Below are 27,822 nucleotides of genomic sequence, written 5' to 3' on the forward strand. Positions count from 1 at the left end.
TTCCTGAGTTGGCGCAGAAAGAACATTCTTTGTTGTCCTTTTTTGATGATGTTTTTGATGTTAGCTGTCCATTTTAGATCTTGCGATATGATAGAACCTAGAAATTTGAAGGTTTCTACTGTTGATACTGTGTTGTCTAGTATTGTGAGAGGTGGAAGTATGGAAGGGTTTCTCCTAAAGTCTACCACCATTTCTACGGTTTTGAGTGTGTTCAGTTCCAGATTGTTTTGGTTGCACCACAAGGCTAGTCGTTCGTTAGATAATTTAATGTAAATAAAGAAAAGGGGACAAGAAAGAAAATAAAATAACAAATGTGATTTGGAGGGAGAAGGTATAAAAGCGAAAGAAGACCACTAAGAAACGCTGTTTAGAAATAGGAAATATTTATAGGTTAGATGTTGTGTGTTTGTCAGATTGTGTATCACATTAAAACAATAAAAATAAAAATAAAAGGTTTTCATCCCAGGTCATGGAGAAGTTCAGGAAGGATCTTGGCTCAGCGTTCAGCTGTGAAGTTGAGCAGAAGTTGGTCTTCTTAAATGCACAGCTGTCCTCTTTTTAATGAATGCCTTTTCCTGCCAGCACCATCTGCACTCCAAGTTTTCTCCGGCGGGCCTGTTTTACTTCTTTTTTTTCCGGCTGTCCAAAGAAACAACCAACCAGTCGGTTCAATGTTTTTCATTTTCCCCCTGAGGTTTTGTCCCCCATCCGTAGCCGTAAATTCATCTCGCAGAGTTCCCCACCCCACCCCACCCGGAGGATAAAGATTTGGCAATCCAAGAACAGGTCAATGGGTTCGTTTTTGTCCTTATATGTGGGAATCGTCTACAAAAAACCAAACAAAAAACAGTTGCGGTTTTCTTTCTCCTGGGCAGTTTTTTGTTTTTTGTTTTAAATGGACATTTAGGATGGGCGGAGAAGCAGAAAGAGGGATGCGTAGCTTTTGCTCTGTGTCCCTCAAAACTAATCTGTGCTGTGAGACAGAGCCAGTCTTTCTTGAAACCCCGCTGGGATTTTATTTTGTACATAAAAAAAAAAAAAATAACCAGCGTTAGCAATTTTATTTTATTTTTTTGAATTTTTATTTATTTATTTTCAACAGAAAAAAAAAACTATCAAATCAATCAAAACAATTTACAACATGCTGCATGGGTGTTAACGTATCTTCTTGTGCATTCCCAAAATAAACATCTCTTTCATACATATATCTTATATTATCTTTTTGAACGTATCTTTCCATCTAACCAATGATAAAATAAATCCCATATTTTATAGTATTACTTATGTTCTTGCTCTCTGACTTCAAATGTTAATTTACTCATCTCTGCACATTCCATCATTTTTCTAATTATTTCGTCTTGCGAAGGTAACTTCTCCTTTTTCCAGTTTTTAGCAAACACAATCCTAGCTGCTGTAATAATATTCACAATCAAATATTTTACATCTCTAGTGTATATCTCAGGTATAATTCCCAACAGAAAGACTTCTGGCTTAACGTCAATATGTTTTTTGATCATTTTTTCCACCCACGTGTGTATTTTAGTCCAGTATCTTTTCGCTTCAATAGCGTTAGAAATTGTAGAGCGCAAATGACTTATTGTAGATTTCCCTGAAGTGGGTTGATGGTCAAAGGGCCATTAATCTCTCCCACTGGGGGGATCGGGTCGGTGAGCCAAAGCTCCCAATGTGGAAGAAGAAATGTTGGGGTTCTCCAGGTTGTAAGGTGTTTGTGAGGTCGCCAATCAACCCCTGAGTCACAACTCAAAACAAGTCATGAGAGAAAGACAAAAGCTTTTAGTTGCTTTAGAGGGGAAGGAATAGACCGGTTTGTCCGAGCCGGTAGCGGAAATCGTGGGTGGGCCCATCCATCCCCGCTCTATGCTATCCTATTTAGGCACGTTTTTGAGGCTGGGCACGGAAGGTCCACGCACAAGCAAAGCGCATATGCAGAAGGCCGGACGCGTGTGTGGAAGGCAGGCACGCATGTGCACGAAGCGAGTGTATGTGTGTGGGGTGAACCGGTAGTAACATAATGTGAAACCCACTGCTCGTAGCTACCCTAACTTACAGTAACAAAGTTGAAAGGAGAATTTCTCCTGGAAAACTGTAAACTATAGTAGTTAAGGGCAGTGGTGGGATTCAAGTAATTTAACAACTGGTTCTCTGCCCTAATGATTTCTTCCAACAACCAGTTTGCCAAACTGCTCAGAAAATTAACAACCGGTTCTTCCGAAGTGGTGCGAACTGGCTGAATCCCACCACTGGTTAAGGGCTAGGATCCAGAAGATGGTGAGTTCTAGTCCTGCCTAAGCCATGCCAGCTAACTGGATGACTTTGAACCAATCACCAGGAGACAGTTCTAGTCCCACCTTAGCTATGAAAGTTGCTGGAATGACTTTGGACCAATCACCAGGTGACTGTGAGTTCTAGTCCTGCCTTAACCATGACAGTTGATGGGGTGACTTTGGACCAATCACCAGGAAACTGTGAATTCTAGTCCCACCTTAGCTGTGAAAGTTGCTGGAGTGACTTTAACCAATCACCAGGTGATTGTGAGTTCTAGTCCCGCCTTAGCCATGAAAGTTGATGGGGTGACTTTGGACCAATCACCAGGTGACTGTGAGTTCTAGTCCCGCCTTAGCCATGAAAGTTGATGGGGTGACTTTGGGCCAATCACCAGGTGACTGTGAGTTCTAGTCCCGCCTTAGCCATGAAAGTTGATGGGGCGACTTTGGGCCAATCACCAGGTGACTGTGAGTTCTAGTCCTACCATTGGCATAAAAGCCAATGGGTGACTTTGGGCCCGTTCCTTTTGCTCAGCGCAACTCATCCTTCATAGGGTTGTAGTTATGGGGGAAAGTAGGAGAACGATGTATTAGGTACCACCATGAGTTATTTATAGAAGTAACAAAGGCAGGATGAAAGTAAATAAACACATAAAAATAAAGATGAGGTCTTAGCACAGGCATCAAAGAGACAGAGACACGAATTCTGAAACCTTTGAATCTCACCTGTGTTGCAAACTCAGCTATTGTCTCCTTTTGCCATGAAGTCACGTCTTCTCATCCTCTCTTCCCCTTCAACACAAATAGAATTCTTGCTTGGTTTTTTTAAAAAAAAAAACACAATAATTTTATAAGCTTTTTTAAGCATCAAAGACTTTGGACCAATCACCAGGAAACTGTGAATTCTAGTCCCACCTTAGCTGTGAAAGTTGCTGGAGTGACTTTAACCAATCACCAGGTGATTGTGAGTTCTAGTCCCGCCTTAGCCATGAAAGTTGATGGGGTGATTTTGGACCAATCACCAGGTGACTGTGAGTTCTAGTCCCGCCTTAGCCATGAAAGTTGATGGGGTGACTTTGGGCCAATCACCAGGAGACTGTGAGTTCTAGTCCCGCCTTAGCCATGACAGTTGCTGGAGTGACTTTGGACCAATTATCAGGTGGCTGTGAGTTCTAGTCCCGCCTTAGCCATGAAAGTTGATGGGGCGACTTTGGGCCAATCACCAGGTGACTGTGAGTTCTAGTCCCGCCTTAGCCATGACAGTTGCTGGAGTGACTTTCGACCAATCACCAGGTGACTGTGAGTTCTAGCCCCGCCTTAGCCATGACAGTTGCTGGATTGACTTTGGGCCAATCACCAGGTGATTGTGAGTTCTAGTCCTGCCTTAGCCATGACAGTTGATGGGGTGACTTTGGACCAATCACCAGAAGGCTGTGAATTCTAATCCTACCATTGGCATAAAAGCCAATGGGTGACTTTGGGCCCGTTCCTTTTGCTCAGCGTAACTCATCCTTCATAGGGTTGTAGTTATGGGGGAAAGTAGGAGAACGGTGTATTAGGTGCCACCATGAGTTATTTATAGAAGTAACAAAGGCAGGATGAAAGTAAATAAACACATAAAAATAAAGATGAGGTCTTAGCACAGGCATCAAAGAGACGGAGACACGAATTCTGAAACCTTTGAATCTCACCTGTGTTGCAAACTCCGCTATTGTCTCCTTTTGCCATGAAGTCACCTCTTCTCATCCTCTCTTCCCCTTCATCACAAATAGAATTCTTGCTTGTTTTTTTTTTTTTAAAAAACACAATAATTTTATAAGCTTTTTTAAGCATCAAAGACTTTGGATAGTTTCCTGGACATATTGCAATGGCACAGAAAACAGATCTGATTTTATTCCAAAAAATGCCAAGGGACCGTCTCAATGAGATGGAGAATAATTACGCCTGTAAACTACTCTCTGTTATTATTTCATTGTAAACATGCAGATGTTTTTAATAAAATCCCCTCCAACCCCCTCGGCCAGGATTCACTGTGTCCTGCACCCCTCATCTCTCTTATTCATTGCAAAGAAAAGTTCTTTGGACGCCATAATATTTTGCGATTTAACAAGCCACTGAAATGCCAAGACAGCTGTTTGTGGGAATGGTTGACATGCTGAGACCACAAAGCAGCAATAAAATGATGACCACGGCAACTTTGGACTGACTCAGAGCTGCAGGAGAAACATCCGACAGCATTTCCCTTCCTCCACGAGATTAATTTGCTTTGAGTTAAAAAACAACAACGAGTAAACATAGGAATTAAGAAAAGTCCTTAGTGGTCCCAGAGTAACGCCAAAGCCAGAGAAAGCTATGAGTAGCAAGCTGGAAGGAGAACTGAGAATAATACAGGATATGCAAAGCTTCCCATGAATTCTTCCTTGGAGACTCTACAAGTTATGAACCACTTTTCTTTCCATGTTCTCTTTTTGGAACTGAATAGAATAGAATTTTATTGGCCAAGTGTGATTGGACACACAAGGAATTTGTCTTGGTGCATATGCTCTCAGTGTACATAAAAGAAAAGATACGTTCATCAAGGTACAACATTTAAAACACAATTGATGGTCAATATATCAATATAAATCATAAGGATTGCCAGCAACAAGTTATAGTCATACAGTCATAAGTGGAAAGAGATTGGTGATGGGAACTATGAGAAGATTAATAGTAGTGCAGATTCAATAAATAGTTTGACAGTGTTGATGGAATTATTTGTTTAGCAGAGTGATGGCCTTCGGGAAAACTTTCACCCGGGCGAAATCCTTCAGAATACAGAACAATGGAAAGCAACTTGGAGGTCTGTGGGTGTGGAACTTTCTTGGAAATGCTAAAAGGACCCATTCACACCCATTTGCACTACCCAGGTGACCCCGAGGGCACAAATAAACCTCCAAGTGGCTCTCAGAAAGAATGCGAACGATCGGAGGACTGCGAGGAAACGGAAATCCTTCCGTCAGAACTGAAGAAGCTTCTTGGATAAGAAGCAAAACCAGAGATGGGATTCAGCCAGGACACACTAGTTGCTACAGTATGTGAAGTCCACCTCTGAGTGGAACATCTTCAAGGAAAAACAAAGTCCAGGTTGTCAGGGTTCCAAGGAATACCCCCAGAATAAAGCTCTGAGGCTTGAGGTTCCTCAAAGTTGCAATTTATTAGAGATGTCATGTTGGCACAGCTGGGAAAACCCGAAATTGAAAGCTTCCGGGTTTTCCACACCCAGTTGACAGTTCACAGCCCTGCCCCACACCCACAAGTTCATCCCATTGTCCAATCAACTCTTCACACTCAATTGGATACAGTCTTCAGGCAGCCTACATCAGATGCAGGCAAAAGTCCTTGAATATGGAATGTTGTTATGACTAACTTTCTACCGCTCCAACAACAGCCCCCTCCCAACTTCCCCAGCTAAAATATGTGGCAGTTAAGAAGCAAAAAGAAAATTGCTTTCCAAAACTGACACAGGTACTTTTTGAAAAAAAAGCACTTTGGGGACAACCATGACCTGGATGACTGAGAATTTCCACAGATAGTTGTCCAGTCTCTTTTACACCTTCGATTTTTTTTTAAAAAACCTCCATCTCCATGTTTAACTGACTGTATGGTTACCAAAGTAGAACGCGATGCATTAACTGCTTTGAGTTCTCAAAAGGCTGGTTTAAGCTTCTTAATAATATCCTTTTCTGCCCAATTTCTCTAAATAATAATAATAATAACAAGTAACAGGCTCCAGAGAAAAACTGTTTTGTGGAGAAACTGTTCTCCAATAGACCTGTTCTGTCCCCCCTCGCCTCCGTCCGAGCGATGGCTTAATTAGCTGGCACTATCAGCTCTGGCAGCAAAATAGCGAGCATCTGCCAAGTGTCCCTGTTATCTCCCTTAATGCCGATGAGTCACCCAGGAACAAACAGTACTTCAGCTCTTAGTTAAGCAGTTAATTTGCCTGCTACAAAGAGGCACAGCAGCTCTTGCTGCCGTTATATCCTGTGGGGTGTGGCTCCATGACTCAGCACTTCCTAGGCCTGCCCCACCCTTGCTTCTGTTGTTCCCGCCTCTCCTACCTACAAAACCTAGGGTCCAGCCAGGCCTGATTGCCATCAGCTGAGTCTGGAGGCGTGGCCTGGGGGGGGGAAGAGTCAGGGGACGGAGGCCTCATTATTTCTTCCACCTGGCCTGCCCCTGGCTCCTGGCCTGCCCCTGGCCTCCCCCTGGCTCCTGAGGTAAGTCCTGATGGCCTTTCCCCCTCACTTTCCAAATCACTTTCTTGCAGGAGACCCGGCTCAGGGGGCGCAGACACAACAAGACCAATCACCAGACCATTCAGCCATCAATGGACCGTTAACAGTTGCCTTCAGTGATGGTCTTTAGAGAGGGGGTGTTAAGGACAAAGGCAAAGCTGGCTGGGGGATTCTGGGAATTGAAGTCTGCCAGGCTAAAAGTTGCCAAGGTTGGAGACCTCTGGGCTACAGAGTAGAAGAGAACAGAATAACAGAGTTGGAAGGGAAAAAGCGAAGAAGCGAAGCGTCTTCAAAGAAAAACCAGAAAGCCCAGTTGTCCTTTTGAGAAAAAAAAAAACAACACCTTTAGGACAACCATGACTTGGATAACGGAGAATCTCCACTGACGTTTTGCCTGTCAAAAAAACCGCTTCAAACATGATTCTCTGTGGAAATCCGGCGTCCTGTTGCTGGAATATTCTGAAGTAGAAAGGAGGCAGCGACCGGTTTCTAACACCATAACCCTTCCTTTGACTTATAGTTGAGGGGCTGCACCCAATCGTATCGTCCACCATTCATCAGAGTTCTTAATATTGTACTGCTCAGGCAGGTCTTTGGCTGGAGAGGTGAAGGACGGGATACTAGATCTTCGGGGTGCCAAGCCGTGTAGTTCATTGGAGTCCGGAGATGAAATTCCTGTCCCTGAAAATGTTAAACGATTCAGTATGGTCTGTCCTCAGTTCTCGGCAGAAGTTGGATGCGTTCAAGGCAGGTAAGAGTTTCTTTCTGTATCGATCATGGTTAAATAGGCTGTGTGTCTCTTCTCCAGGTCATAAATTTAAACCTAGGTGACAGCAGATATTATATTTCCATCTAATAAGACGAGCAACTTTCCTTTATAGCCTGGACGTCCTCGCACCTCATGTGATAAAAGTGTTTGCAGGCTCATAAGGTATATATTTGTTGTACGTATTTATAGCCCAGCTTTATTATTTTGAGAAATAACTCAAGGCAGTCAACCCAGCCTCTGCCTATTTTCCCCACAACAACAGTCCTGTGAGGTGGGTTGGGCTGAGAGAAAGAGACTGACCCAGCTGGCTTTCATGCCTAAGGTGGGACTAGAACTCAGAGGCTCCTGGTGATTGGCCCAAGGTCACCCAGCGGCCTTCCATGCCTAAGGCGGGACTAGAACTCAGAGGCTCCTAGTGTTTGGCCCAAGGTCACCCAGCTGTCTTCCATGCCTAAGGCGGGACTAGAACTCAGAGGCTCTTGGTAATTGGTTCAAGGTCACCCAGCGGCCTTCCATGCCTAAGGCGGGACTAGAACTCAGAGGCTCCTGTGATTGGCCTAAGGTCACCCAGCGGCCTTCCATGCCTAAGGCGGGACTAGAACTCAGAGGCTCCTGTGATTGGTCCAGCTGCCTTCCATGCCTAAGGCAGGACTAGAACTGAGGCACCTGGTGATTGGCTCAAGATCACCCAGCTACCTTCCATGCCTAAGGCGGGACTAGAACTCAAAGGCACCTGGTGATTGGCCCAAGGTCACCCAGCTGCCTTCCATGCCTAAGGCAGGACTAGAACTCAGAGGCACCTGGTAATTGGCCCAAGATCACCCAGCTGCCTTCCATGCCTAAGGTGAAACAAGTCACTATCGGAGGACTCATTATATCATCTGCCTTTTTTAGAAAGAGAAATTATAGTCTTGATTGTGGTTGTAAGTGCCGGAATACTTGTATTTCACTATTTCGAAGCATCATTTTTTTAAAGCCAATGTACCATCTTTGGCCCTTATTTTAAGGTCTGTACCACATGGACACCCCTTAGAATAACCCCCTGCCCAAGAAGGAGACCCTACACCATTTCTGACAGATGGCAGTCCAGTCTCTTCTTGAAAGCTTCCAGGGATGAAGCTCCCACAACTTCTGGAGGCAACCTCACTGTCAACAATTTACTAAGTCTGCACTACTATTAATCTTCTCATCATTCCCATCACCCATCTCCTTCCACTCATGACTGTTTGAGTGTAATTTTGTTGCTGGTATCCTTATGATTTATTGATACTGATTGTTTCCTGATTGCTTATTTGTACCCTATGACTATCATTAAGTGTTGTACCTTAGAATTCTTGATGAACGTATCTTTTCTTTTTATGGACACTGAGAGCATATGCACCAAGACAAATTCATTGTGTGTCCAATCACGCTTGGCCAATAAAAAATTCTATTCTTCTCCTCTATTCTATTCTGTTCCATTGGTTGATTGTTCTCACGGTCAGGAAATTTCTCCTTATTTCTAGGTTGAATCTCTCCTTGATCAGTTTCCATCCATTATTCCTTGTCTGGCCTTCGGGGGCTTTGGAAAATAAGTTAACCCCCTCTTCTCTGTGGCAGCCCCTCAAATATTGGAAGACTGCTATCCTGTCTCCCCTGGTCCTTCTCTTCACTAGACTAGCCATGTCCATTTCCTGCAACTGTTCATTGTATGTTTTAGCCTCCAGTCCCCTCATCATCCTGGTTCCTTTTCTCTGCACTTTTTCTAGAGTCTCAACGTCTTTTTTTATAGTGTGGTGACCAAAACCGGATGTAGTATTCTAGGTGTGGCTTTACTAAGGCTTTATTGAGCGATACTAGTACCTCACGTGATCTTGATTCACTCTGTTAATGCAACGTAGGATTGCATTGGCTGCCTCCGCACACTGCTGTCTCATAACATCTGGTTCATTAACAGCTGCTGGCTCATTAATTAACTAATTAATTAACTGGGCAGGTGTTAACTTTATTAACGGTCTAGAAATTAGGCCTTTAGGAGAAATAAAGATGTAAAAAAAGATGTTGAGGCTCTAGAAAGAGTGCAGAGAAGAGCAACAAAGATGATGAGGGGACTGGAGGATAAAACATATGAAGAACGGATCCTGGAATTGGGTATGTCTAATTTAATGAAAAGAAGGACTAGGGGAGACATGATAGCAGTGTTCCAATATCTCAGGGGTTGCCCCAAAGAAGAGGGACTCGAAAGCTATTCTCCAAAGCACTTGAGAGTAGAACAAGAAGCAAGGGGTGGCGTTGTGGTCTCTGTTCGACGTGTCCTCCTTTTATATGGGGGACAATGACGGACAGTGAAGGAGGCGACGGAAGCACCATCTACTTCCCTGAGGGGACTCGGGTTATGGAACAGAGCAGTCGTGTTTTGTCCTGGTTGGGTTAAGACGGTTTACGATCTTTTGTCTGTTAATCCACCAGGATATCATGGACTTTACATCTAGCCAGGAAGGACTGCTTGTTCTACTCTTTCCATCTGGTACCGGACCCCGGAAAAACATCTTAGCATAACATCTCAGCTGCTAAAGGGGACAAAGTCAGCTGTCGGCCGATGCCATGCGTTACTCGCCACATGAACTCTTGGGCCTGCGAGGTACCCCTGCCTCGCAGGAATGGCCCTCCACATTACCGAGGACCGGCCTTATTGATGGGTTTTGGGACCCAGAGAGGTGGCATGCGTCGAGGAAGAATCTTTGGGGTTTTTAATTTTATTTTATTTTTTATTGAAAGAGTTTTAAAAAACAAAAACATTTTCCCCTTTTTCCCCTCCCTCCCAAAAACCCCTTCCCTCCTCCCTCCCGGCTTCGGGTCAATCACAAGGTATTGTTATACATAAACCAAACATAGAATAAAATTTTCCTTCAATCCAAATAACCACATCCAAAGCTTTTCATCTCCCAACCCCTTCCCCATTACATAAAATAACTTTCTAATTATTCAAAGGCAATCTGATATTTCTTAATCTGATATCTGTTTTGTAGATAATCAATCCATTTTTTCCATTCAATTAAATATCTTTCCTGCGTATTGTCTTTTAAAAACGCTGAGATTTTAGCCATCTCAGCCAAATTAATGACTTTCAGTATCCATTCTTCTATTGTAGGTATCTCTTCTTTCTTCCAGTATTGTCCAATCAACAGTCTTGCTGCTGTTATTAAATTCAGAATCAATTTAGTCTCAATCCCTGTACAATCCGTTATAATTCCCAAAAGGAAAAATTGTGGCAGGAACTTTATCTTCTTCTTCAGTACATTTTGAATAATCCACCAAATTCTTATCCCAAAGACCTTAATTTTCTTGCAAGTCCACCAAATATGAAAATATGTAGCGTCATCACAATCACACCTCCAACATTTCGCTTGGATATTAGGATACATACATGATAATTTTTTGGGATCTAAGTGCCATCTATAAAACATCTTATAAAAATTTTCCTTTAAATTCTGTGCTTGTGTAAACTTAACATTTCTAACCCAAATTTTCTCTCATGTTTCCAACATTATTGGTTCCTGAATATTCAGCCCATTTTATCATACAATCCTTTACCAAATCCTTTTCCGAATCTATTTCAAGCAACACATTATACAATCTCTTTATATGCTCCTGGGTCTGATTTCTAATTTGCTTTATTAAATTTTCCTCCCTTTGCATTATACCAATTTTTTGATCTTCTTTCCATCTAGCACTTATTTGCCCATATTGAAACCAAGTATAATTCCTCCCTTCTTCATTTAATACCTGTAATGATTTTAATTGCAATCTACCTCCTTCAGCATACAAAAGTTCTTTATAAGTAATCATTTCCTGTTTATGTTCTATATTTATATTCTCTATTGCATGTCTAGGGCTCGCCCATATAGGAATCTTGTATTCTAATTTATAGGAATATTTTTTCCAGACCCGCAAAAGAGCACTTCTGAACACATGATTCTTAAAAGCCCTATCCACTTTTTTTTCATAAAATAAGTACGCATGCCATCCATCATAACCTTCTATATTCAAAATTCTTTCCTCTGTTAAGTTAAACCAATCACTTATTACTGAAAGGGCTACTGCTTCATAATATAATTTAAAGTTAGGCATTCTTAAACCACCTCTTTCCCGTGAGTCCTGTATTATTTTCATTTTAACCCTCGCCTTTTTACCCTGCCATATAAATTTGTTAATCCCAATCTGCCAATCTTCCAAATTTTTATCCTTTTTAATTATTGGTATCATCTGGAACAGAAACAAAAATCTAGGTAACACATTCATTTTAATAGCCGCAATCCTTCCCAATAGGGATAACTGCAATTTCTTCCAGCCACTCATATCATTCTGAACTTTTTGCCATAGCAAGTCATAATTATTCTTATAAAGTTTCTTGTTCGATGAGCTAATATAAACCCTAAGTATTTAACCTTTTTACTACCTCAAATCCTGTCATTTCCTCTAGTTTTTGTTTCTGTTGTATAGACATATTTTTAATTATCACTTTTGTTTTATTCTGATTTATTTTAAATCCTGATACCTTTCCATATTTATCAATTACTTCCAACAAAAATCTACTTGAATTTATAGGATTTGTTAACGTAACCACTACATCATCTGCAAAAGTTCTAACTTTATACTCATGTTGTCTAATCTTAATTCCCTCTATTTTCGTTAATTCTCGTATTTTATCTAATAATGGTTCCAGAGTCAAAACAAACAATAATGGTGATAAGGGACATCCCTGTCTCGTTCCTTTCGCAATCTTAATAACTTCTGTCAAGCTACCATTTATTATAATCTGTGCTGTTTGTTCTCCATAAATCACTTTAATTATTCTAACAAAACAATCTCCAAATTGCATTTTCTATTAATTTAAATAAAAATCCCAATGCAATCGATCAAAGGCTTTCTCTGCATCCAAAAAATAAGTGCTGCTGAAGTATTCTTCTTTCCAAATATTCCAATATATTAATAATCTGTCTAACATTATTCCTCATCTGCCTCCTTTTATAAAACCAGATTGATCAGTATGAATTCTTTGTTGTAAAACTAACATTAATCTATTTGCTATTATTTTACAAAATCTTATAATCATTATTTAAAAGTGAAATCGGCTCAGAAGTTACCAGGTTTAGAGCAATCTTGCTCCAGTGAAATAAAAGATGTTTTCCATGACAGGGTATTCCCACCCTAATTGTATCTGATTAAATAATTGTTTGGGATGAATTTGACCCTGTGGCTCTCGAGGACGTGGACAGGTTGTTGGGGAGGTTACATGCCACCACATGTTTACTGGACCCGTGCCCCTCCTGGTTGGTGCTGGCCACACAGGAGGTGACACGAGGCTGGCTCCGGGGGATTATCAATGCTTCTCTGTTGGAAGGGGTTTTCCCTGCCGCCTTGAAAGAGGCGGTGGTGAGGCCCCTCCTCAAGAAGCCTTCCCTGGCCCCAGCTGTTTTGGGAAATTACCGTCCGGTCTCCAACCTTCGCTTTGTTGCGAAGGTTGTTGAGAGTGTGATGGCGTGTCAACTACCCCAATACCTGGATGAAGCTGTCTATCTAGACCCGTTCCAGTCCGGCTTCCGACCCGGATATAGCACGGAGACGGCTTTGGTCGCGTTGGTGGATGATCTCCACCAACAGGGACAGGGGTTGTTCCTCTGCCCTGGTCCTATTAGACCTCTCAGCGGCTTTTGATACCATCGACCATGGTATCTTGCTGCACCGGTTGGAGAGCTTGGGAGTAAGAGGCACCGTTTATCGGTGGTTCTCCTCCTATCTCTCTGACCGGTCGCAGACAGTGTTGACAGGGGGGGCTGAGATCGACCGCAAGGCACCTCACTTGTGGGGTGCCGCAGGGGTCGATTCTCTCGCCTACCCTGTTCAACATCTATATGAAGCCGCTGGGTGAGATCATCAGTGGTTTTGGGGTGAGGTACCAACTGTACACTGACGATACACAGCTGTACTTTTCCACCCCAGGCCACCCCAATGAAGCTATCGAAGTGCTGTCCCGGTGCCTGGAAGCCGTACAGGTCTGGATGGGGAGGAACAGGCTCAAGCTCAATCCCTCCGAGACGGAGTGGCTGTGGATGCCGGCACCCCGCTACAGGCAGCTGCAGTTGCAGCTGACTGTTGGGGGTGAAACATTGGCCCCAATGGAAAGGGTGCGCAACATGGGCGTTCTCCTGGATGAACGACTGTTGTTTGAAGATCACTTGACGGCCGTCTCCATGAGAGCTTTTCATCAGGTTCGCCTGATTCGCCAATTGTGCCCCTTTCTTGACCGGGATGCCCTATGCACGGTCACTCACGCTCTTGTTACCTCTCGCCTGGATTATTGCAATGCTCTCTACATGGGGCTCCCCTTGAAGAGCACCCGGAGGCTGCAGTTAGTTCAGAATGCGGCTGCGTGGGTGATAGAGGGAGCCACACGTGGGTCCCATGTAACACCACTCCTGGGCAGACTGCACTGGCTACCTGTGGTCTCTCGGGTGCACTTCAAGGTGTTGGTTACTACCTTTAAAGCGCTCCATGGTTTAGGGCCAGGGTACTTACGGGACTGCCTTCTGCTACCGAATACCTCCCACCGACCCGTACGCTCACACAGAGAGGGGCTTCTCAGGGTGCCGTCCGCCAAGCAATGTCGGCTGGCAGCCCCCAGGGGAAGGTCCTTCTCTGTGGGGGCTCCTACCCTCTGGAACGCACTTCCCCCTTGATTACGTCAACTGCCTGACCTTCAGACCTTCCGCCGCGAGCTGAAGACCTATTTGTTTATTCGCGCGGGACTGGCTTCGTAATTTTAAATTTTATAATTTTATAAGTTTTAGAGAGTTTAATTTTAATGGTATATTGTTTTAAATTTTAGCCGATTATATAATAAGTTTTTTAATCTTCGTTTTATCTGTATATTGTCTATCTTTTATTATGGCTGTGAACCGCCCTGAGTCCTTCGGGAGAAGGGCGGTATAAAAATCTAATAAATAAATAAAAATAAAATAAAATAAATAAATAAACTAATCAAGGAGAGAATCAACTTAGAACTAAGGAGGAATTTCCTGACAGTTAGAATAATTAATAATCAGTGGAACAACTTGCCTCCAGAAGTTGTGAATGCTCCAACACTGGAAGTTTTTAAGAAGATGTCGGATAACCATTTATCTGAAATGGTGTAGGGTTTCCTGCCTAAGCAGGGGGTTGGACTAGAAGACCTCCAAGGTCCCTTCCAACTCCTATTCTATTCTATTCTACTCTACTCTACTCTACTCTACTCTACTCTACTCTACTCTACTCTACTCTACTCTACTCTACTCCATTCTAAAATTAAGATCTGTCCCAACTGGAATTTTTTATAGCTGAAGGAGGGAATCAAATTTTTGGAAGCTGTTTTGTATTCTACGCCCCTCTCTCCATGTACTGTATCGAAGTGGAGAACCTTCATTTTATAAGGCGATAGAAATAATTTTGTTCAGATGGTTCAGTGGTGGAAATGAGGTCTGCCTTTTTTGCTTGGGGTTTGTTTTTAAGAGTCTGCCAGCAGTTTTAGGATGGTCGGTTCATCAGATTTTGTGGCGAACTGCTTTTTTAGGACTCTAAACATTTTGCTGTAGGGACAGTGTATGAATGCTGTAAATAGAACGAATAGCAGGATAATAATCAATAAAGCTTGGGTACCAAAAGGGGGCTGTTAAGGAAAGTTGATTGAAAAGAACTGCGGCATTATTTTTTTCTCCCGGGTGCATCAATCAACGCTTGGAGATGCCATTGCAGAATTTTAATGGAACCATGCCTATATGTGTGCTAAAAATCTCCCACAGCTTCCATAATGGGATCCTGACTTTACTTTGAGACTGTTGCTCTTCTTTACGCTAAGGGCTCCTCTTGTCACCCTTTGCTCTTGTGGTTCCTCTAATACTGGCAGCAATAAAGGCTCTTGGATCACCACCCCTTCTTGAGGCTCTTGGAAGTTTTCTATCACTTCTATTTCCACTTTCAAAACTGTTGAAAGGAAATCCTTTGCCTTTAAAACAGTGTCAATTCTATATCTCCTTCCTTGATAGAATACTGTCAGTCCAACTGGCACCTCCCATCTGAATTGAATCTGATGTTTTTTAAGTTCTTGTGTAAAAAAAGCAAATTCCTTCCTGTCTCTTAACATCTTTGAAGGAATCTCTTTCAACACCTTCAACTCCTGTTCTCCAATTTTTAAAGTTGTCTGATATGAAACTTGCAGAATTTGATTTCTCATAGTCCTTTTCACAAAGTAAACCACAATGTCCCGAGGAAGCTTTCTCTGTCTTGCAATCCAAGAATTAACTCTATATATTTTATCAATTTGGTAAGCTACCTCTTGGGGATCCACTTCAATAAATTCAGCCAATGCTTCTGATATAATTTTTCTTAAGTCTTCCTCGCTCTTCTTGCATACCACAATTCTAAGAGCTCCTTCCATAAGTTTATATTGTAATATCACAACCTGATCTTCATTTTGATCCACTTTTTCTGAACACCTTTCATTTTGTCACAACAGTATACACAAACATTGTCGTAAATAAAATAACATATCATGAAGAATATATCTATCTATATATATATATATTTGTTTTCTGAGGTTTTCGCGGGTCTTTGTATGTAGGTCTTTGGTTATTCGGGTTTTCTCCCGCGTAAAATTGGAAGTGTCTTGACGTTTGACAAAGTCTCATACGTCATCTTCAGGCTTCAGCTCGTGCTTCTGGGAGCAATGTGATTGCAGCTGTTTCTTCCTTTCTTCCTGCAATCACATTGCTCCCAGAGATGAGCTGAAGCCTGAAGATGACGAATGAATGAGACAAGTCTCATCGTCATCTTCAGGCTTCAGCCTGTGCCTGGGAGCAATGTGTGATCGCAGCTGTTTCTTCCTTCAAAGGAAGAACAGCTGCGATCTGCTCAGAGCAGAGTGAAGATGACGACGAGACCGCCGAACGCCGCCAGACACTCCAATTTTACACGGAGAAAACCCCAACAACCAAAGACCCACATATATATATATATATATATATATATATATATATATATATATATATATATATATATATATATATATATATATATATATATGTTTTCTGAGGTTTTCACGGTGTTTGTATATAGGTCTTTGGTTGTTCGGGTTTTCTCCTGTAAAATTGGAAGTGTCTTGGCGACGTTCGAAGTCTCATTCGTCATCTTCAGGCTTCAGCTTCAGCTTCTGGGAGCAATGTGTGATCGCAGCTGTTTCTTCCTTTAACTGCTAGTGGGGTTTGAACTGATTGGGTGGGAGCTTGGCTGTGCTCTGATTGGATGGGGGTTTTTCTGTGCTCTGATTGGCTGGGGGTGTGTCCTGTGTTGGTGGGGGCTTGGTTGTGCTCAGTCTAATCTGTGCTGCAGAGGGATTTGAGCTGGTGAGCTGCACTGCTGCTGTTTGGCTTCGTGTTCGTGGTCGTGCTACATCTTCGTAGTGGGTGTCAGTCTGCTGCATGTATGGATTGGAGGGGTTTGAAGTGGCTAATGTTGCAGCTGCGGTCTGGCTTCTGGTCCTTGGTCGTGCTTCCTGATCAGTGTGGGTTTGGGTGTGCTTTCTGGGTGGATGTGTGGTGGTGACATCCTGTGTGGACCTCGTGAGTGTGGGTCTGGTGTCATTCCTCGTGTTAGGGACACGTTTGTCAATAAGGGCAGGTTTCCAAATGGCTGGTAGGCGGGAGGTATCATCTCGTTTGTTCATGCTGTGTGGGCGTTTTTCTATCTCAATGGCTTCTCTGATTATTCTGTTGTTAAAGTGTTCAGTTTTGGCGATAGTTCTGGTCTTTTTAACATCTCAGATAGGATCCTCACCAAAGCTGAAACCGATGTCCTTTCCAAAGGATTCAACTTTGCAGTCACTCCCAAATACATCCCCACTGAGACCATTATATGCGGAGTTGAAACCAGCCTGACCAAAATCAACGATGGCTAACAAAATCAGACTCAAATCACCAACATCCTCTGCAGCAGCAAGCCACCCAAAAGCAACTGCCCAAGAGGAACAGACAGCACTACTTAACCTGAAAAAGATACCAGCATAATAATCCTACCAGCAGACAAGGGCAACGCCACGGTGGTTATGAACATCTGACTACCAAACCAAATTAACCAACCTACTCAAGACCCTGCATACAAGCCCCTAAAACAGACCCCACCACCTACCTAGAAACCACTAGATCCAAAATAAAGCCTCCCCATCAGCGAAGAAATCCAACAAAGTCATTCCAGAGAGAAATCATCCAGATGCCTACTCTCTGCCTCCCCAAGATACACAAGAAGGAACCCCCACTCAGACCCATAGTCAGCTCCATAGGCTCACCTCTACAAAACCTAGCCAAATTTCGCCAAACAACTACAGCCCTATGCAGAATCCATCGCCTCACACGTAAAAACTCATTCCAGTTCATAGAGATCATAAAGAAACAAAACTTACAGCCCAGCGACCTACTCGTGAGCTTTGATGTCATATCCTCTTCACCCAAGTGCCAATCAAAGAAGCCTTGACAGCTATCCAAAACAAATATAACCCCCAAGCACATACTAGATCTGACCAACCACTGCCTATCCAACACATACTTCATCTATAACGGACAAAAATACAAACAAATAGAAGGCGCACCCATGGGATCACCCTCTCACCTGTCATTGCCAACCTCTACATGGAACACTTTGAAACCCAAGCACTAGAAAAATCTGATCACAAACCCAAACTCTGGCTCAGATACGACGACACCTTCATAATCTGGCCACACGGGAAAGAAAAACTTGAAAACTTCCTCACACACCTCAATAGCCTACACCCCAAAATACAGTTCACCATGGAAACAGAAGTTAACAACTTCCTTCCTAGATGTCTTAGTCTACAAGAAACCCAATGGCTCCCTAGGACACACCATCTACCAGAAGAAAACACACACAAACCGCTATCTGCATGCACTCACACCACCACCCAGCACAGATCAACTCAGAGCCAAGACACTCATCTCTAGAACAAAATGCTTAGCTGACGAACAACACCTAAAACCGAACTACACACTCTCACAAACGTACTAACATCCAATGGATTCCAGAGAAATAAGATTACCAAACTAATCCAAAAGAACCCCCACTAAAACCCAAGACAGAGAGCAAGAAAATGGCACAGCCCTCCTCCCATATATAAAAGGCACCACAGACAGAATCAGCAAGATCCTCCACAAACATAACATCAAGACAGCATTCTGCACAAACCAAAAATATCCACCATCCTAAGAAACCCCAAAGACAAAATTGAGTTAGAAAATCAAGGAGTATATGAAATCCCATGCACCGCCTGCCCCACCACATACATTGGACAAACCAACAGAAGAATAAGTGCACGATTGAAGAACACAAGAACTCATTCAAAAAGAGGAACTAACTTCTTCCCTGGTCCAACACTTTAAAGTCACAGGACACGATATTGACTTTAAAAAGACCAGAACTATCGCCAAAACTGAACACTTTAACAACAGAATAATCAGAGAAGCCATCGAGATAGAAAAACGCCCACACAGCATGAACAAACGAGATGATACCTCCCGCCTACCAGCCATTTGGAAACCTGCCCTTATTGACAAACGTGTCCCTAACACGAGGAATGACACCAGACCCACACTCACGAGGTCCACACAGGATGTCACCACCACACATCCACCCAGAAAGCACACCCAAACCCACACTGATCAGGAAGCACGACCAAGGACCAGAAGCCAGACCGCAGCTGCAACATTAGCCACTTCAAACCCCTCCAATCCATACATGCAGCAGACTGACACCCACTGAAGATGTAGCACGACCACGAACACGAAGCCAAACAGCAGCAGTGCAGCTCACCAGCTCAAATCCCCTGCAGCACAGATTAGACTGAGCACAACCAAGCCCCCACCAACACAGGACACACCCCAGCCAATCAAGGAGAGAATCAACTTAGAACTAAGGAGGAATTTCCTGACAGTTAGAATAATTAATAATCAGTGGAACAACTTGCCTCCAGAAGTTGTGAATGCTCCAACACTGGAAGTTTTTAAGAAGATGTTGGATAACCATTTATCTGAAATGGTGTAGGGTTTCCTGCCTAAGCAGGGGGTTGGACTAGAAGACCTCCAAGGTCCCTTCCAACTCCTATTCTATTCTATTCTATTCTATTCTATTCTATTCTATTCTATTCTATTCTATTCTATTCTATTCTATTCTATTCTATTCTATTCTATTCTACTCTACTCTACTCTACTCTACTCTACTCTACTCTATTCCATTCCATTCTAAAATTAAGATCTGTCCCAACTGGAATTTTTTATAGCTGAAGGAGGGAATCAAATTTTTGGAAGCTGTTTTGTATTCTACGCCCCTCTCTCCATGTACTGTATCGAAGTGGAGAACCTTCATTTTATAAGGCGATAGAAATAATTTTGTTCAGATGGTTCAGTGGGGGAAATGAGGTTTGCCTTTTTTGCTTGGGGTTTGTTTTTAAGAGTCTGCCAGCAGTTTTAGGATGGTCGGTTCATCAGATTTTGTGGCGAACTGCTTTTTTAGGACTCTAAACATTTTGCTGTAGGGACAGTGTATGAATGCTGTAAATAGAACGAATAGCAGGATAATAATCAATAAAGCTTGGGTACCAAAAGGGGGCTGTTAAGGAAATTTGATTGAAAAGAACTGCGGCATTATTTTTTTCTCCCGGGTGCATCAATCAACGCTTGGAGATGCCACTGCAGAATTTTAATGGAACCATGCCTATATGTGTGCTAAAAATCTCCCACAGCTTACCTCCTAGTGACACAACGTACGTATCCTTGTAGTTTTCTTGGCAACTGAAGTTGTTTGCCTCGCGTTCGCAAGAAATGTTTTTTCACCCCCCACCTTCAGTTGCTCAGTTTAGCCAACACTCAACCTGGGGGGATTCGTGAAAGCTTCTCGTTTAGCTACTAATGAGTTTGGATGCTTCGCTCTTGGAGACCGTTCAAGGTCGGCCTAGAAGCAGCCACCTAGCTGAGCAAGGTATGAGTTTCTGGTGGTCTGAAGATAGACCGTTAGAAAAAAATATATGGAGGTTTTCAAACCCTTCGGAGAGGGTTTTTATTTTATTTTATTTATTTGTTTTGTCAAATACATATTAAATAATATAGAAAAGCATGAATTGAATACACAAAATGAATACAACTAAAGGGAACATTAGGACAGGGACGGTAGGCATGCTGGTGCTCTTAGGCACGCCCATTACAGACCTCTGAGGAATGAGGTGAGTAGACAGCCTTAGGTTGAAGCTTTGGGGATTTTGGGATGAGACCACGGAGTCAGGTAGTGCATTCCAGGCATTAACAACTCTGTTACTGAAGTCATATTTTCGGCATATTTTCTGGTTTTCGTGTCACTAAATTTGGATCTTTTTTTTTTAAATTTCATTTTGTCACAACAGTATACACAAACATTGTCGTAAATAAAACAACATATCATGAAGAATATATATATATTTTACGCGGGAGAAAACCCGAATAATAAAGATGTTATACACCAAGAAATCCTCAGAAAACAAATATATATATTTGTTTCTGAGGTTTTGAGGCTCAATTGAGCCTCAAGCTAATAAATGAGCTTCACAAAGTCTCATTTGTCATCTTCAGGCTTCAGCCGTGCTTCTGGGAGCAATGTGTGATTGCAGCTGTTTCTTCCTTTCTTCCTGCAATCACACATTGCTCCCAGAAGCACGAAGCTGAAGCCTGAAGATGACGAATGAGACTTTGTCGAAACGTCGCCAAGACACTTCCAATTTTACGCGGGAGAAAACCCGAATAACCAAAGACCTACATATATATATATATGTGTGTGTGTGTAAAAAATATGCATCAGCTATATTAATTTGATATAATGAAGGGAACAATAGGACAGGAACGGTAGGCACTTTTGTGCTCTTATGCACGCCCCTTATAGTCCTCTTAGGAATGGGGTGAGGTCAATAGTAGACAGTTTTTGGTTGACGATTTTGGGATTTTGAGTAGAGACTATGGAGTCAGGTAATGAGTTCCAAGCATTAACAACTCTGTTGCAGAAGTCATATTTTCTGCAATCAAGTTTGAAGCGGTTGACATTAAGCTTGAATCTATTTTTTGCTCTTATAATATTGCGATTGAAGCTGAAGTAGTCTTTTACAGGAAGGATATTGCAAAAGATGATTTTGTGTGTTAAACACAGGTCATGTTGAAGTCGACGGAGTTGTAAATTTTCTAATCCCAGGATTTCAAACCTGGTGGTATAAGGTATTTTGTTGTTTTCGGAGGAGTGAAGAACTCTTCTAGTAAAATATTTCTGGACGCGTTCGATTGTATTTATGTCAGAGATGTGGTATGGGTTCCAGACGGATGAGCTGTATTCAAGAATAGGTCTAGCAAATGTTTTGTATGCTCTAGTTAGTAGTGTAGAGTTTTTGGAAAAGAAGCTGCATAAAATTAAGTTTACAACTCTTAGAGCCTTTTTTGCTATGTAGTTGCAGTGGGCTTGGGTTTGGGATATCATGACCTGTGATGGGTTTCACATATTTTTACCACCGGTTCGCCACACATGTGCGCGCTCGCTTCACACACATGCGCCCCTTCTGTGCATGCGCCCAGCCTTCCACGCATCCGCCCTGCCTTGAAAATGTGGCTAAATAGGACAGCATGACACCAGGGCAGGTGGGCGAGGGCGAGTGGGCAGGTGGGCGGAGGCGGGCCCACTGCAGTCGCCGCTACTGGTTCGCCCGAACCAGCTGAATGCCACCTCTGATCATGACATGCTTATGAAGGTCACACGCGCATCTGAATCGGGTCTTCAAGAATTCAGAAGAACTTGCATTGGAAACCTAATGCAATGTGTCTCTAACTCCACCCACCCACTCACCCCCAAATAAAAATGAACCCTAACTTGAAAGGGACGGGGTGGCTTAGTGGGTAAGAGAAAGGGACATGATGGCTTAGTGGGTAGGATGCCGAGCTTGTCGATCAAAAGGTCGGCAGTTCAGCAGTTCGAATCCCTAGTGCTGCCTAATGGGGTGAGCTCCAGTTCCTTGTCCCAGCTTCTGCCAACATAGCAGTTCGAAAGCAGGTAAAAAATGCAAGTAGAAAAATAGGGACCACCTTTGGTGGGAAGGGAACAGCGTTCCGTGCGCCTTTGGGGTTTAGTCATGGCAGCCACATGAGACGTCTTCGGACAGCGCTGGCTCTTCAGCTTTGAAACGGAGATGAGCACTACCCCCTATAGTCGGGAATGACTAGCACGTATGTGTGAGGGGAACCTTTACCTTAACTTTTTATTTGGTGGAATGGAAAATCCAGTATCAGTGGCCCTTCCTGCATGCTGAGGGAATGTCAAAGGATTTGATGTACAAGGAATCCATGTTGCATCGGAAGGACAACCGCTGAAGAAAACCTTTGTGGGTCACCTTCCACATCATCTTGTAGACCGATAGAATAGAGTACTGGTAGCTCAGAGTTGAACGGCGGGGTCCTTGGTGCCCGGTGAGCTTGCTGGCTTTTTTGCAGATGTTTCATTACCCAAGTAGGTAACATCATCAGTGCTAGAAGGGAGTGAGGTTTGCAGAGTGGAGGAGGAGGAGAAAGAGGAATGTGGGGTCCTTAGTGCTGTTTGAGCTTGGTGGTTTTCTTCATAACCTAACTAGGTAACATCCTCAGTGCTAGAAAGGAGTGGGGTTTGTGGCGAGGAAGGGGAGGAAGAGGAGGAGGAGGAGGAGGAGGAGGAGGAGGAGGAGGAGGAGGAGGAGGAGGAGGACTGGGAGATCCTTGATACTCTCTAAAACTTGGCGGGTTTCTTGCAGACATTACCCAACGAGGTAACACCATCCATGCTAGAAGGTTGAGTTTGGGGAGTGGAAGATAAGGCGAGGAGGAGGAGGAGGAAGATGGAGAAAGAGGAGGAGTGGGAGAAGGGGAGGAGGAGGAGGAGGGCTGTGGGGTCCTTGATGCTCTCTGAGCTTGGTGGTCTTCTTGTAGACGTTTCATGACCCAATTAGGTGACATCATCAGTGCTAGAAGTGAGTGGGGTTTGTTCTCTCTTTATGCAGAAGGCAATTTATTTCTGCTTCCTTTCTCTTCTTTCGCTAGTTTTTTATTTTTATTTTGTCACAACAATATACACAAGCATCAACATAAAATAACTACATATCATTTTTATTTTTTTTATTATTCTTTTTTATTTGAATTTATATCCCGCCCTTCTCCGAAGACTCAGGGCGGCTTACACTATGTTAAGCAATAGTCTTCATCCATTTGTATATTATATACAAAGTCAACTTTTATTGCCCTCAACAATCTGGGTCCTCATTTTACCTACCTTATAAAGGATGGAAGGCTGAGTCAACCTTGGGCCTGGTGGGACTTGAACCTGCAGTAATTGCAAGCAGCTGTGTTAATAACAGACTGTCTTAGCAGTCTGAGCCACAAGAGGCCCCCTTTATTTATTAATTTAATTTATATACCACCCTTCTCCCGAAGGACTCAGGGCGGTTTACAGCCAGATAAAAACAAACTTACAAAAAATTAAAAACATTTTAAAAATCTAATTCAGATTAGGCCGAAACGAATAAAAACAGTGATAAAACCATAATAAAACCCACATTTAAAATACGTTAGGCCAGCCCTGCGCGATAAAACAAGGAGGTCTTTAGCTCGCGTCGAAAGGTCCGGAGGTCGGGGAGTTGACGTATCCCCGGAGGCAGCTCATTCCAGAGGGTAGGAGCCCCCACGGAGAAGGCCCTCCCCCTGGGTGTCACCAGTCGACATTGTTTGACTGACGGTACCCTGAGGAGGCCCTCCCTATGGGAGCGCACAGGTCGCTGGGAGGCTATTGGTGGCAGCATATATATATAATATATATAACAACAGAGTTGGAAGGGACCTTGGAGGCCTTCTAGTCCAACCCCCTGCCCAGACAGGAAACCCTACACCATCTCAGTCAGATGGTTATCCAACATTTTCTTAAAAATTTCCAGTGTTGGAGCATTCACAACTTCTGCAGGCAAGTTGTTCCACTTATTAATTGTTCTAACTGTCAGGAAATTTCTCCTTAGTTCTAAGTTGCTTCTTTCTTTGATCAGTTTCCACCCATTGCTTCTTGTTCTAACCTCAGGTGCTTTGGAGAACAGCCCGACTCCCTCTTCTTTGTGGCAGCCCCTGAGATATTGGAACACAGCTATCATGTCTCCCCTAGTCCTTCTTTTTGTTAAACTAGGCATGCCGAATTCCTGCAACCGTTCTTCATATGTTTTAGCCTCCAGTCCCCTAATCATCTTTGTTGCTCTTCTCTGCACTCTTTCTAGAGTCTCAAAATCTTTTTTACATCATGGCGACCAAAACTGGATGCAATATTCCAAGTGTTGAATTACCAAGGCATTATAAAGTGGCACTAACACTTCACGTGATCTTGATTCTATCCCTCTGTTTATGCAGCCCAGAACTGTGTTGGCTTTTTTAGCAGCTGCTGCACACTGCTGGCTCATATCTAAATGATTATCCACTAGGACTCCAAGATCCCTCTCACAGGTACTACTATTGAGCAAGGTACCACATATCCGATACCTGTGCATTTTGTTTTTTTGATCTAAATGTAGAACCTTACTTTTTTCACTGTTGAATTTCATTTTGTTCAAGTCTGTCAAGATCTTTCTGTAACTTGAGCCTATCTTCTGGAGTGTTGCCTATTCCTGCCAGCTTGGTGTCATCTGCAAATTTGATGAGTTCCCCATCATATATAAGCATATATATGAGCAAAAGTATGCAATAATTATATTAATTTGATATAATGAAAGGAAGCAATAGGATAGGAACGGTAGGCACTTTTGTGCTCTTACGCACACCCCTTAGTTCTCACATGTTTGGTGACAGGCATTCCCCGCCCCCCCCAAAAAAATTTGCAAAATAAGAGATGTTCAGACAAATAGGCCCAGAAAGATTGTGTTCAGTCTTACATAAATCCCGGGTCAAGGTTGGCCAAAGGGAAGTGTGTGAACGCAGTTGTGTTTTCATTGCATAATCCTTGGCTGCTGGTTTTCATGGCTTCCCACACTGCCGTCAAATCCCACAGGAAGATTTGATGGAGAGGAACATCATTTCTTCTTCTCCTTCTTCTCCTTTTTTTTTTTTTTCACTTTTTCAAAATTTGTTGCTCCTGCCAGAGCTGTGGGACATTCCTGCCCTTGAGAAATAGTTGAAGAATGTCTGATTTTCCCCTGGAGAATTGGGGAGGAATTCATGCTTTGCTCATGAGGTGGGACTGTCAGTTGCAGCCCTCCCCCCATCCCCGCAGATAAGGTAGACCTCGACTTGCAACCGTTTGGTTAGTGACCGTTCAAAGTTGCAACTCACTAGCAGCTCTTTTTTTTTATTGAAAAAGTTTTAACAAACAAAAATATTTTCCCTTCCCCTCCCTCAAAACCCCTTCCCCTCTCCCTTCACACCCCGCCCCCGTCGCTTCCCAAGTCAATCACAAGGTATTGTTATACATAAACCAAACATAGAGTAAAATTTTCCCTTCTAATCCAATTAGCCTCATCCGAGTCTTTTCATTTCCTAGCCTCCCACATTACATTCTAAAATAATGAGACTCTAGAAAGAGTGCAGAGAAGAGCAACAAAGATGATTAGGGGACTGGAGGCTAAAACATATGAAGAACGGTTGCAGGAACTGGGTATGTCTAGTTTAATGAAAAGAAGGACCAGGGGAGACATGATAGCAGTCTTCCAATATCTCAGGGGCTGCCACAAAGAAGAGGGAGCCAAGCTATTCTCCAAAGCACCTGAGGGTAGAACAAGAAGCAATGGGTGGAAACTGATCAAAGAAAGAAGCAACTTAGGAGAAATTTCCTGACAGTTAGAACAATTAATAAGTGGAACGACTTGCCTTCAGAAGTTGTGAATGCTCCAACACTGGAAGTTTTTAAGAAAATGTTGGATAACCATCTGATTGAGATGGTGTAGGGTTTCCTGCCTGGGCAGGGGGTTGGACTAGAAGGCCTCCAAGGTCCCTTCCAACTCTGTTGTTATGTTATGTAATACATCCTAATTATTCAAAGGCAATCTGATATCTCTTAATCTGATATCTGTTTTGTAAATAATCAATCCATTTTTTCCATTCAAATTAAATATCTTTCCTGCGTATTGTCTTTCAAAAAGGCTGAGATTTTAGCCCTCTCCACCAAGTTAGTAACTTTCAATATCCATTCTTCTATTGTAGGTAATTCTTTTTTCTTCCAATATTGTCCAATCAGCAGCCTTGCTGCTGTTATTAAGTTCAAGATCAATTTAATCTCAGTCACTGCACAATCCGTTATAATTCCCAAAAGGAAAAATTGCGGCAGGAACTTTATCTTCTTCACACTAGCAGCTCTTTAGCAGTGAAAAAATACCCCGATCCAAGAACTACCAACTCAGAAAACGACAGTCTATTGAAGAAACCACCAAGAACACCTCCAACAACACTGACAGGGGAAGCTAAGTGTATATAAGCAGAGAGCAAACCTCACTCCCTTCTCACACTGATGATGTTACCTAGATGGGTCATGAAATGTCTGCTAGAAAACAACCAAGCTCAGAGAGCACCAAGGGCCCCACCATCATCCCCCTCCTCTTCCTCCTCTTCTTCCTCCCCTTCCTTTTCCTCCTCCTCCCTCTTCCTCCTCCTCCTTTTCCCCACAAAACTCACCCCATTCTAGCACCGATAATGTTACATAGTTGATAATGAAGCATCTGCAAGAAAATTAGCAAGCTCAGGGAAGACCAAGGACCTCACAGCCCTCCTCCTCTTCCTCTTCCTCTTCTTTCTTTTCCTCTTCCTCCTCCTCTTCCTCCCCTCCTCCTCCTCTCTGCAAACCACCCTTGCTTCTACCATTGATGATGTTACATAGTTGGGTGATGCAACATCTGCAAAACAAACAAACAAACAAACAAACAAACAAAAAAACACCCCATCAAACTCAGAGAACACCAAGGACATCACAGCATATAAATTTAAAAATCAAAATAAATAAAATAAAATAAAAACTGGTTTTGTGTGTTAATAATGATGCATTGTACATTATGAAATCCTTAGATAGATGATAGATAGATGATAGGTGGATGGATGGATAGATGATAGATAATTAGATAGATGATAGATAGATAGATAGATGATAGATAGTTAGATGATAGATAGATGATAGATAGATAGATGATAGATAGATGATAGATAGATAGGGATGGATAGATAGATAATAGATAGTTAGATAGATGATAGATAGATAGATGATAGATAGATGATAGATAGATAGATAGATGATAGATAGATAGATGATAGATAGATAGATGATAGATAGATAGGGATGGATAGATAGATGATAGATAGTTAGATAGATGATAGATAGATAGATGATAGATAGATAGATGATAGATAGATAGGGATGGATAGATAGATGA

This window comes from Ahaetulla prasina, chromosome 8 (genome assembly GCF_028640845.1).
Source record: "Ahaetulla prasina isolate Xishuangbanna chromosome 8, ASM2864084v1, whole genome shotgun sequence".
NCBI classification, from domain to species: Eukaryota; Metazoa; Chordata; class Lepidosauria; order Squamata; family Colubridae; genus Ahaetulla; species Ahaetulla prasina.